The sequence below is a fragment of the Oreochromis niloticus genome, linkage group LG17 (genome assembly GCF_001858045.2).
Source record: "Oreochromis niloticus isolate F11D_XX linkage group LG17, O_niloticus_UMD_NMBU, whole genome shotgun sequence".
NCBI classification, from domain to species: Eukaryota; Metazoa; Chordata; class Actinopteri; order Cichliformes; family Cichlidae; genus Oreochromis; species Oreochromis niloticus.
In genome coordinates this window covers 30,237,089-30,250,850 of record NC_031981.2, presented here as the reverse complement: position 1 = coordinate 30,250,850, position 13,762 = coordinate 30,237,089, and the positions used below count along the sequence as shown (strand labels likewise).

Genomic DNA, 13,762 nt, shown 5'->3' with positions numbered 1-13,762 from the left:
ACTGCTTGGACATTTTCATGCAGCACAAAGTAAGTATTTATTACAAGTCACATCTTTATCATTGTTTGTGGAATACTAATAACTAAATTACATTTATTTTAAAGTAAATAAATGTTGCTAGATATTTGCATACTTTCAGTGCATCCTCAAAAAATATCATTGTTTGTGGAATACTAATAACTAAATTACATTTATTTTAAAGTAAATAAATGTTGCTAGATATTTGCATACTTTCAGTGCATCCTCAAAAAATAACTAATATTCTCATAAAAACAAAATGTCAACTGTCCAGACAACTTCCATATTTATTCCATATTTCCAAAAACAAGCTCAAACCTGGACTGAATTGTTGTTTAGCTGTTAGCCATTACAAAGTACAGAGTAACGACAGGGTAAATACATGCACTAGGGCTTGAAGAAAGTATCATACCCAAAGCACATTTAGGTTACATGTATAAAATAATACAGTACCTTAGTAAATTGGGTCGGAGATGGATGGATCAACAGCTCTAGATTACATTCTGGATAACAAATTTTGGACAATAACCATGGAGACGAAAGGGAAGTGCAAAGAAAACCAAAGATCCCATATAAATAAAATGGTAAAAGACTGGTCAGCACAAGACAATTTCTTGTGGCATTTATACATTTAAACATAGACATTACTGTAGACACAAAAAGTAAGGATCTGTTAGTTTGGATATTAAAATAAAATAAAGGAAGTAGTTAAAATTATACATGGAGCAAACAGATCAAATTACAATATAGAGAGTATCATTAACCCTTTCATGCATAGTGGTCACTACAGTGGACAGCTATTCAAAGGTTGTTTTCTTGTATTTGTGTCAGTATTGAAGGTATACTTGCGCATAAACCACTACATTGGACACTCATGTGTCACTCCATACCCTGCCACCCACTGGTCTTTCAATGTTACTCATTGCAATTATTGTTAATTAACCCTGTCATGGATGAATTATGACAAACTCAATCGGTATTTTTAGTTATCTTTTCAAGCCTAAAGATGAATAAAAATAATTTTAAAAAAGGACAGAATGAGGTTGTCATAATTCATTAATGCATGAAAGGGTTAATTAGTAAAGCGGTTCCACTACTTTACTCTACTATAATACGCACAGTACAACATGAAAACTGTGGGCAAAGTGAGAATGATGAAATAAAAGTTTATGTTAGGACTGGGAAGTCAAACCAATTTATGGCGCTCTGCAAAACTATTTAAAACATAAGAATAAACTTTTGCATCAACAGTCATGACCACAGCACAAAGCACAATGCCGGCAACCACCACTACAACAGGAGCAACGAACACCACAACGACACCAACAACAACTGTAAGTGGACCTACAACCACAACAACAACACCTCCGACCACCACAACAGCACTTCCAACTATGACAACAGCACTACCAACCACTACAACAGCACCTTTGACCACCACAACGACACCAGCAACCATTACAACAGCATCTCCAACCACCACCACCACAACAGCAGTACCAATCACTACAACAGCACCTGCAACCACTACAACCACACCACCAACCACTTCAACACCACCACCAACCACTACAACAGCACCTCCGACCACGACACCACCAACCACTACAACAGCACCTCCGACCACTACAACAGCACCTCCAACCACAACAACACCAATGACCGTTACAACGCCACCAACCACTACAACAGCACCTCCAACCACGACCACGACACCACCAACCACTACAACAGCACCTCCAACCACTACAACAACACCACCAACGACTACAACAGCACCTCCGACCACTACAACAGCACCTCCAACCACAACAACAACAACACCAACCACTTCAACACCACCACCAACCACTACAACAGCACCTCCGACCACGACACCACCAACCACTACAACAGCACCTCCGACCACCACTACAACAACACCACTGACCACTACAACAACACCACCAACGACTACAACAGCACCTCCGACCACTACAACAGCACCTCCAACCACGACCACGACACCACCAACCACTACAACAGCCCATCCAACCACCACTACAACAACACCACCAACCACTACAACAACACCACCAACGACTACAACAACACCAACCACTTCAACACCATCACCAACCACTACAACAGCACCTCCGACCACGACCACGACACCACCAACCACTACAACAGCACCTCCGACCACCACTACTACAACACCACCAACCACTACAACAACACCACCAATGACTACAACAGCACCTCCGACCACTACAACAGCACCTCCAACCACAACAACAACAACACCAACCACTACAACAGCACCTCCAACCACCACTACAACAACACCACCAACCACTACAACAGCACCTCCGACCACTACAACACCACCACCAACCACTACAACAGCACCTCCAACAACGACCACGACACCACCAACCACTACAACAGCACCTCCGACCACGACAACAGCACCTCCAACCACAACAACACCAATGACCGTTACAACACCACCAACCACTACAACAGCACCACCAACCACTACAACAGCACCTCCAACCACCACTATAACAACACCACCAACGACTACAACAGCACCTCCGACCAATACAACACCACCACCAACCAGTACAACAGCACCTCCGACAACGACCACGACACCACCAACCACTACAACAGCACCTCCAACCACCACAACAGCACCTCCAACCACAACAACACCAATGACCGTTACAACACCACCAACCACTACAACACCGCCACCAACCACTACAACAGCACCTCCGACCACGACGACGACACCACCAACCACGACAACAGCACCTCCAACCACAACAACACCAATGACCGTTACAACACCACCAACCACTACAACAGCACCACCAACCACTACAACAGCACCTCCAACCACCACTATAACAACACCACCAACGACTACAACAGCACCTCCGACCAATACAACACCACCACCAACCAGTACAACAGCACCTCCGACAACGACCACGACACCACCAACCACACAACAGCACCTCCAACCACCACAACAGCACCTCCAACCACAACAACACCAATGACCGTTACAACACCACCAACCACTACAACACCGCCACCAACCACTACAACAGCACCTCCGACCACGACGACGACACCACCAACCACTACAACAGCACCTCCAGCCACCACTACAACAACACCACCAACCACTTCAACACAGCCACCAACCACTACAACAGCACCTCCGACCACTATAACAGCACCTCCACCCACAACAACAACAACAACCACTTCAACAACACCACCAACCACTACAACAGCACCTCCGACAACTACAACAGCACCTCCAACTACAACAACAACAACACCAACCACTACAACAGCATCTCCAACCACCACTTCAACACCACCACCAACCACTACAACAGCACCTCCAACAACGACCACGACACCACCAACCACTACAACAGCACCTCCGACCACGACAACAGCACCTCCAACCACAACAACACCAATGACCGTTACAACACCACCAACCACTACAACAGCACCACCAACCACTACAACAGCACCTCCAACCACCACTATAACAACACCACCAACGACTACAACAGCACCTCCGACCAATACAACACCACCACCAACCAGTACAACAGCACCTCCGACAACGACCACGACACCACCAACCACTACAACAGCACCTCCAACCACCACAACAGCACCTCCAACCACAACAACACCAATGACCGTTACAACACCACCAACCACTACAACACCGCCACCAACCACTACAACAGCACCTCCGACCACGACGACGACACCACCAACCACGACAACAGCACCTCCAACCACAACAACACCAATGACCGTTACAACACCACCAACCACTACAACAGCACCACCAACCACTACAACAGCACCTCCAACCACCACTATAACAACACCACCAACGACTACAACAGCACCTCCGACCAATACAACACCACCAACAACCACTACAACAGCACCTCCGACAACGACCACGACACCACCAACCACTACAACAGCACCTCCAACCACCACAACAGCATCTCCAACCACAACAACACCAATGACCGTTACAACACCACCAACCACTACAACACCGCCACCAACCACTACAACAGCACCTCCGACCACGACGACGACACCACCAACCACTACAACAGCACCTCCAGCCACCACTACAACAACACCACCAACCACTTCAACACAGCCACCAACCACTACAACAGCACCTCCGACCACGACCACGACACCACCAACCACTACAACAGCACCTCCGACCACTATAACAGCACCTCCACCCACAACAACAACAACAACCACTTCAACAACACCACCAACCACTACAACAGCACCTCCGACAACTACAACAGCACCTCCAACTACAACAACAACAACACCAACCACTACAACAACATCTCCAACCACCACTTCAACACCACCACCAACCACTACAACAGCACCTCCGACAACGACCACGACACCACCAACCACTACAACAGCACCTCCGACCACGACAACAGCACCTCCAACCACAACAACACCAATGACCGTTACAACACCACCAACCACTACAACAACACCACCAACCACTACAACACCACCACCAACCACTACAACAGCACCTCCGACCACAACACCAACCACTACAACAGCACCTCCAACCACCACTACACAACACCACCAACCACTACAACAACACCACCAACGACTACAACAGCACCTCCGACCGCTACAACAGCACCTCCAACCATAACAACAACAACACCAACCACTTCAACACCACCACCAACCACTACAACCGCACCTCCGACCACGACCACGACACCACCAACCACTACAACAGCACCTCCGACCACGACAACAGCACCTCCGACCACCACAACACCAATGACCGTTACAACACCACCAACCATTACAACAGCACCTCCGACCACGACAACAGCACCTCCGACCACGACCACGACACCACCAACCACTACAACAGCACCACCAACCACTACAACAGCACCTCCGACCACGACCACGACACCACCAACCACTACAACAGCCCATCCAACCACCACTACAACAACACCACCAACCACTACAACAACACCACCAACGACTACAACAGCACCTCCGGCCACTACAACAGCACCTCCAACCACAACAACAACAACACCAACCACTCAACACCACCACCAACCACTACAACAGCACCTCCGACCACTACAACAGCACCTCCAACCGCAACAACAACAACACCAACCACTTCAACACCATCACCAACCACTACAACAGCACCTCCGACCACGACCACGACACCACCAACCACTACAACAGCACCTCCGACCACCACTACTACAACACCACCAACCACTACAACAACACCACCGACCACTACAACAGCACCTCCGACCACTACAACAGCACCTCCGACCACGACAACAGCACCTCCAACCACAACAACACCAATGACCGTTACAACACCACCAACCACTACAACACCACCACCAACCACTACAACAGCTCCTCCAACCACGACCACGACACAACCAACCACTACAACAGCACCTCCAACCACCACTACAACAACACCACCAACCACTACACCAACACCATCAACGACTACAACAGCACCTCCAACCACAACAATAACAACACCAACCACTACAACAGCACCTCCAACCACTACAACAGCACCTTCGACCACCACTACAACAGCATCACCAACCACTACCACAACACCACCAACCACTACAACAGCACCTCCGACCACCACTACAACAGCACCACCAACCACTACAACAGCAACAACACCAACCACCACAATAGCACCTCCAACCACAACAACACCACCAACCACCACTATAACAACACCACCAACCACTACAACACCACCACCAACCACTACAACAGCACCTCCGACCACAACCACAACACCAACAAGCACTACAACAGCACCTCCAACCACCACTACAACAACACCACCAACGACTACAGCAGCACCTCCGACCACTACAACAGCACCTCCAACCACAACAACAACAACACCAACCACTTCAACACAGCCACCAACCACTACAACCGCACCTCCGACCACGACCACAACACCACCAACCACTACAACAGCAGCTCCGACCACTATAACAGCACCTCCACCCACAACAACAACAACAGCAACCACTTCAACAACACCACCAACCACTACAACAGCACCTCCGACCACTACAACAGCACCTCCAACTACAACAACAACAACACCAACCACTACAACAGCACCTCCAACCACCACTTCAACACCACCACCAACCACTACAACAGCACCTCCGACAACGACCACGACACCACCAACCACTACAACAGCACCTCCGACCACGACAACAGCACCTCCAACCACAACAACACCAATGACCGTTACAACACCACCAACCACTACAACACCACCACCAACCACTACAACAGCACCTCCGACCACATCCACAACACCATCAAGCACTACAACAGCACCTCCAACCACCACTACAACAACACCACCAACCACTATAACAACACCACCAACGACTACAACAGCACCTCCGACCACTACAACAGCACCTCCAACCATAACAACAACAACACCAACCACTTCAACACCACCACCAACCACTACAACAGCACCTCCGACCACGACCACGACACCACCAACCACTACAACAGCACCTCCGACCACAACAACACCAATGACCGTTACAACACCACCAACCATTACAACAGCACCTCCGACCACGACAACAGCACCTCCGACCACGACCACGACACCACCAACCACTACAACAGCACCTCCAACCACCACTACAACAACACCAGGAACCACTACAACAACACCACCAACGACTACAGCAGCACCTCCGACCACAACAACAACACCAACCACTTCAACACAGCCACCAACCACTACAACAGCACCTCCGACCACGACCACGACACCACCAACCACTACAACAGCACCTCCGACCACAACAACAGCACCTCCATCAACAACAACAACAACAACACCAACCACTTCAACACCACCACCAACCACTACAACAGCACCTCCGACCACGACACCATCAACCACTACAACAGCACCTCCGACCACTACAACAGCACCTCCAACCACAACAACACCAATGACCGTTACAACACCACCAACCACTACAACACCACCACCAACCACTACAACAGCTCCTCCAACCACGACCACGACACAACCAACCACTACAACAGCACCTCCAACCACCACTACAACAACACCACCAACCACTACACCAACACCATCAACGACTACAACAGCACCTCCGACGACTACAACAGCACCTCCAACAACAACAATAACAACACCAACCACTACAACAGCACCTCCGTCCACCACTACAACAGCACCACCAACCACTACAACAGCACCTTCGACCACCACTACAACAGCATCACCAACCACTACCACAACACCACCAACCACTACAACAGCACCTCCGACCACCACTACAACAGCACCACCAACCACTACAACAGAAACAACACCAACCACCACAATAGCACCTCCAACCACAACAACACCACCAACCACCACTATAACAACACCACCAACCACTACAACAGCACCTCCAACCACCACCATGACACTACCAACTACCACAACGACACCACTTACGACTACAACAGCACCAACGACCACTACAACAGCACCTCCGACTACTACAACACCACCAAGCACTGCAACTGCGCCTCTGACCACCACAACTACACCACCAACCACTACAACAGGACCTCCAGCCACCACAACAACGCTACCAACCACTACAACAGAACCTCCAACCACCACTACAACAACACCACCAACCACTACAACAGCACCTCCGACCACGACCACGACACCACCAACTACTACAACAGAACCTTCGACCACGACAACAGCAAGTCCAACCACAACAACACCAATGACCGTTACAACACCACCAACCACTACACCTCCACCACCAACCACTACAACAGCACCTCCGACCACGACCACGACACCACTAACCACTACAACAGCACCTCCAACCACCACTACAACAACACCACCAACCACTACAACAGCTCCTCCAACCACCACCATGACACTACCAACTACCACAACGACACCACTTACGACTACAACAGCACCAACGACCACTACAACAGCACCTCCGACTACTACAACACCACCAAGCACTGCAACTGCGCCTCTGACCACCACAACTACACCACCAACCACTACAACAGGACCTCCAGCCACCACAACAACGCCACCAACCACTACAACAGAACCTCCAACCACCACTACAACAACACCACCAACCACTACAACAGCACCTCCGACCACGACCACGACACCACCAACTACTACAACAGAACCTTCGACCACAACAACAGCAAGTCCAACCACAACAACACCAATGACCGTTACAACACCACCAACCACTACACCTCCACCACCAACCACTACAACAGCACCTCCGACCACGACCACGACACCACTAACCACTACAACAGCACCTCCAACCACCACTACAACAACACCTCCAACCACTACAACAACACCACCAACGACTACAACAGCACCTTCGACCACTACAACAGCACCTCCAACCACAACACCAACCACTACAACAGCACCTCCAACCACCACTACAACAACACCACCAACCACTACAACAGCACCACCAACCACTACAACAGCCCATCCAACCACAACAACGACAACACCATCCACTACAACAGCACCTCTGACCACCTCAACAGCACCTCCCACCACCACGACCACCCCACCAACCTCTACAACAGCACCTCCAACCACAACAACACCAATGACCGTTATAACAACACCACCAACCACTACAACACCACCACCAACCACTACAATAGCACCTCCGACCACGACCACGACACCACCAACCACTACAACAGCACCTCCAACCACCACTACAACAACACCACCAACCACTACAACAACAACACCAACGACTACAACAGCACCTCCGACCACTACAACAGCACCTCCAACCACAACAACAACAACACCAACCACTACAACAACACCTCCAACCACCACTACAACAACACCACCAACCACTACAACAGCACCACCAACAACTACAACAGCCCATCCAACCACAACAACGACAACACCATCCACTACAACAACACCTCCATCTACCACAACGACACTACGAACTACCACAACAACAACACCAACGACTACAACAGCACCTCCAACTACACTACTAACCACCACAACAGCACCTCTGACCACCACAACGACACCACCAACCACTACAACAGCAACATCAACCCTTACAGCAGCGAAAGGTGATTCCAATTTCTTTGAAAAATATATACCATATGATAATACACCGAGACTTAAACAGATACCTTACGGCTGAATAGGTCCTATGGTGGGTTAACACTATGCTTGTTAAATAAATGTCTAACATACCACACAGAGTGAATGGGTTAAATGCAGAGAGGAATTTCCCCACATGTATTAATAAAGTAGACATTATTATTAGTATTATTATTATTAGAAATTCGAACCATCATTTTTTTGGTCAAATTTTTAATACATTTTACAGAGTTGGGGTGACAAGGGGAGCGTCATCACAGATAATTCTTTTTTAGTAACAGTAGCATTTCTTTTTGATGAGGGTATTTTTTTAAGACTTCCACATTATACAAACAGCCATCTGTCTGAAGCAGACCAGTTTTATAACTTGAAGGCAGACTCTCCCCAATGATTGGAAATGCTAAGGACTTTAAATAACAAAAATGTCTTGATTGAGAAACCTTGATTTTCGCTTCAGCTACCCACATAGCAGACAGGTTTGGCCCAGATCTGGTGTCAAGCCGGCACTGCTGACTGACTTCTGGAATGGTAAGTGGTATGTCATCCCGATATGGGCCAGGCCTGGTGTAGATGGCACTGTTTATGTGATGGCATGCCACAGAATATAGGCTAGGCCCCGATCCAGCATCAAGCTGGCACTTCTGACTGACTGGTGTCATGGCAGGGTGTATGTCAACCAGATGTGGGCCAGGTCTGGCAATGACGGCACTGTTTATGTGATGGCATGCCATATCTGGCCCGATTATGGTTTGGTTTATGTGGCTATGTCCCTATTTTTGTTAGAAGACCCAAATGCCATGTTGCAATACTATACTGCTATGGTAGGCAATGTTTCAAATGCAGGTTTGACAGGTTTGTGAGTGTATACTTTATCCAAAACCTAGTGAGGGTTTACTCATGTTTACCACTGGGTGGCTGTAGCTCAGGAGGTAGAGCAGGTCACCTACTGATCGGAAGGTTAGTGGTTTGATCCCTGGCTCCTCCAGTCTGCCTGTCAAGAGTGTGACTGTGAATGAATGTAGTTAGGAAGCACTCAGTTCAGAGAAAGTGTGTGATTGGGTAAATGTGGTGTGTTGTATAGAGCACTTTAAGTATTCTGCGAGAGTAGCGCTATGTCAGAATCAGTCTATTCATGGCTGAACAGAGTTTCCTCATGTTGCATTTGTTGTTATTACATGGCTTAATTAAAGTACACATTATGCTCACATCTGGGGCCAGAGATGAAACTGTTCTGGCCCAGCATAGGGCCAGCAGTGTGTCTACAACTGGCTCGTGGCCATCTTTGCCAGAGGTAATCCACACATGGGCCAGCACAGGACCACGAGTGTGTCTGCAACTGGCCTTGTCCTGGCCCATGTGTGGGCCACCTCTGGCAAACCAGATCTGGACCACCAAAGGGCCGTCATTCTTTGCGGTATGTGGGCCATGTGTAAGCACATTGTGTGGGCCAGATCCGGTGTTCTGGGAATCCATCCTACCTGGCAAACCATCCTACCTGTTGTTTCTGCGCATCCATCCTACCTGGCAAACCATCCTACCCGTTGTTTCTGCGCATGCGCACAACACGAAATTCAGTGCCAAACCGTCCTACCTTTGTGAATATTAGCTAGAAAAATACTCTGACCGGTAAAATTAACTGCCAAACCATGCTACCTTTGTGAATGTTACCTACAAGCATACTTTAACAGGTAAAATGAAGTGGCAAACCATCCTGGCTGTATGCATATGAGCTACAAGTATACTCTGATGGGCAAAGTTAAGTGGCAAACCGTCATACCTACCTAAATTGGTGCTGGAATTACTCTGTGACAGCATAAATGTGCATAAACTACTTACGGTAGGACGTTTTGCCAAAGTAGGATGGTTTGTCAGAACACCGGGCCATACCAATTTTGCTATGTGGGTATTATCTACTATGTACTATTATTCACAGCCAACTATTTTGAAAGCAGTCTTTTATTTAATACACACCATGGATATCTCAGGATGTGCACTAAGTAAAACAAGCTCATCTGCCGGTTCTGTGTGCACATCTGCCATCTGCTTAGTATAACTCGGTATAGCTCAGAATACCTCACTTTAGTTACCTTGTGAATTCCTTGGTTAACATGTTTGGTAATTCAGCAATAAAGCTGCATTCAAGGTTAGTTTTGCGTGTGTGTCTGCATTCTGTGTGCTTACTTTGCCTGCGTCACACAGTACATGACAATGGGATGCGCCTCCCTGTATATTCCTTAGAAGTATTTATCTCATTCTACCTGTTCTGATTGTCTAGTAATTGCAATGACCACATTGGGCAGACCTACCACCCAAGTAATTTGCACTATTATGTAGTCATTATTCAAACACATCTTCTCCCTTAGGGGCATATCTCAACCTGCTAATGATCTGGCTAGCTAGCTTAACTGTCCGTAGACAGGAGTGTTTAGCTAATTTCTGTTTCCAGGTGCTAGCTGCCTCTTTTTTGTTGTTTCATCCTGAGTATTTAACTCAGACTAAGACAGTGTACCACACAACCTCAAGTAAGGTTGTTTATTTGTACAGTTTAGCAGGCCAGCTAACAACGTTGTCCTTTTCTGGTATAGTTAGCAATGCAATTAACATACACTATTCTCACTGCTAGCATTTCAGTTAGTGAATATAAACTCAACTTTCTCTGTTGATTGTTTCTGTGAAAAACAAATCACTAACTTGATAGTCATCAATTGACATTCATGCCCTTGTGCACCCACTTTGCTAAAACTCAACCCAGCCCAAGGTGTTTGCATCATCTGACATATAACCTTAAAAGCATTCTCCCTGTCCCCTTTTTCTTCTTTTGAAGAAATAAACTGGTGACTCCAGTGCAGCCACTTGTGCCCCCCTTGGCAGCTCCATTTACAGTCACTGATCATCTCCAAGTGCTCTACAGTAAACAGAAGCAGGCCAGCTGTCTGAGGAAATAATACATATAATTGAGCAGGCAGTTAAACTGTGAATATCACCAGGTAACATGGGTATGCTTTTAAAAATCGGCAGCAGGTGTTAAAGAGTGACAGAGTGCTGTATGCAGATAAAGTTAAACTTAGTTGCCATTGAGCTGCTCAGTGGTGTTAGAAGGAGAATGTCAGCTTTGTTTATGTCCCAGAGAAACACAGATACTAGTTCAGCCAGAGGGCTGTTTTTCTATTTTAACTTTATTTAAAATACTTTTAATCACCATAATTTGCATTGTTATGTGAAGATGATATCAATACCAATGGACATATGCATTTGCATTAACTGGAGATAGCAACCCTCTGTTGTATTGCTGTTATATTTGTAACCAGGCTTAAAGATGTCTCACCACACAGTAGCACAAGCTACTTACTACTTGTGTGTTGTTCTGCTAAAGTCGTTCCAATCACCAGCTAATCAGAATTTGTGGAATGAGATAAATGTTTGTGGGGAAAACGCAGGGAGGCGCATCCCATAGTGAGACAGTGCTACTCTGAGAACTGGGGTTGCACGAGTAACATAAAGTTTTTACCGGTTTCAGTAACAGATTGAATGAGTATTTTTAAAATGAAATTGTTACCAAAATAACTTGATCTTTACATTGTCCTTTTGCCACGGGCAACACATTTGTTCCTTAAAATGCAAAAATATATGTGGATTTAGCTGTAAATTAAATCAGTAGTTTCAGTTTATCAATTAATCACATTGTCCTAAAAAGAACCAGAAGTGTGTCACAAAGTGAGACTGAATTGCATTTAAAAATATTCTTTATATTGTTTTATTATTGACTTCTAAATGCAATGTTTTCAAACTCTAAAGCCCTGCAAGCACTGGCACATATAAAGATGAGGATAACTACCTATGGAGAGGTCAGCAATACAACCATCATCAAACTTATTGAAGAGGTATGCCTATAAAATTATATTATTATATTTATATAATATATTTAAAATTTGTTTGCTTTGTGGATTATTTAAACTTGCTTTGAAACTGAGGTAAACATCTAGATGTTTAGTCTTTGTGTTTTCTCTCTTTTTAGTTTTTTAGCAACCAGATCCTGAATGGAACAGCCCACAGTCTCTCTGTGACAAACATTCAACAAGTGAGAGTTGGCCCATAAAAGCTCCGTATGGACAGAAGTCAAAAGTGACTGAATGAAGACAACAATTCAAGGATGTCTTTGGTTTAACATAATGTGAAGAGGCGGTATGACTGAGCTGTTTGAGCATATCTTCAAATAAAGCAAGCCAAGTTACAAGTCAAGACAAGAATTTCTGAGCAAAAAATGAAATTAAATTACATACAGCTTTGTAATTCCACACTTTTGCTTGTATTTTACATAAATGTGATAATTGGAACTGTGCTCCTGGTGTGAGTGTCAGCTTGCAAAGTATAATAGAA

General features: G+C 46.5%; 1 long non-coding RNA gene across 1 annotated transcript; it reads left to right on the top strand.

Annotated features, from left to right (window-relative positions):
- The first annotated feature begins 11,565 nt into the window (after positions 1–11,565).
- LOC112842588 (uncharacterized) lies at positions 11,566–13,436 on the top strand. Its single transcript, XR_003214414.1, has 3 exons — positions 11,566–12,372; positions 13,181–13,266; positions 13,401–13,436. It is a non-coding gene; the product is annotated as an uncharacterized LOC112842588 (long non-coding RNA).
- The last annotated feature ends 326 nt before the right edge of the window (positions 13,437–13,762 follow it).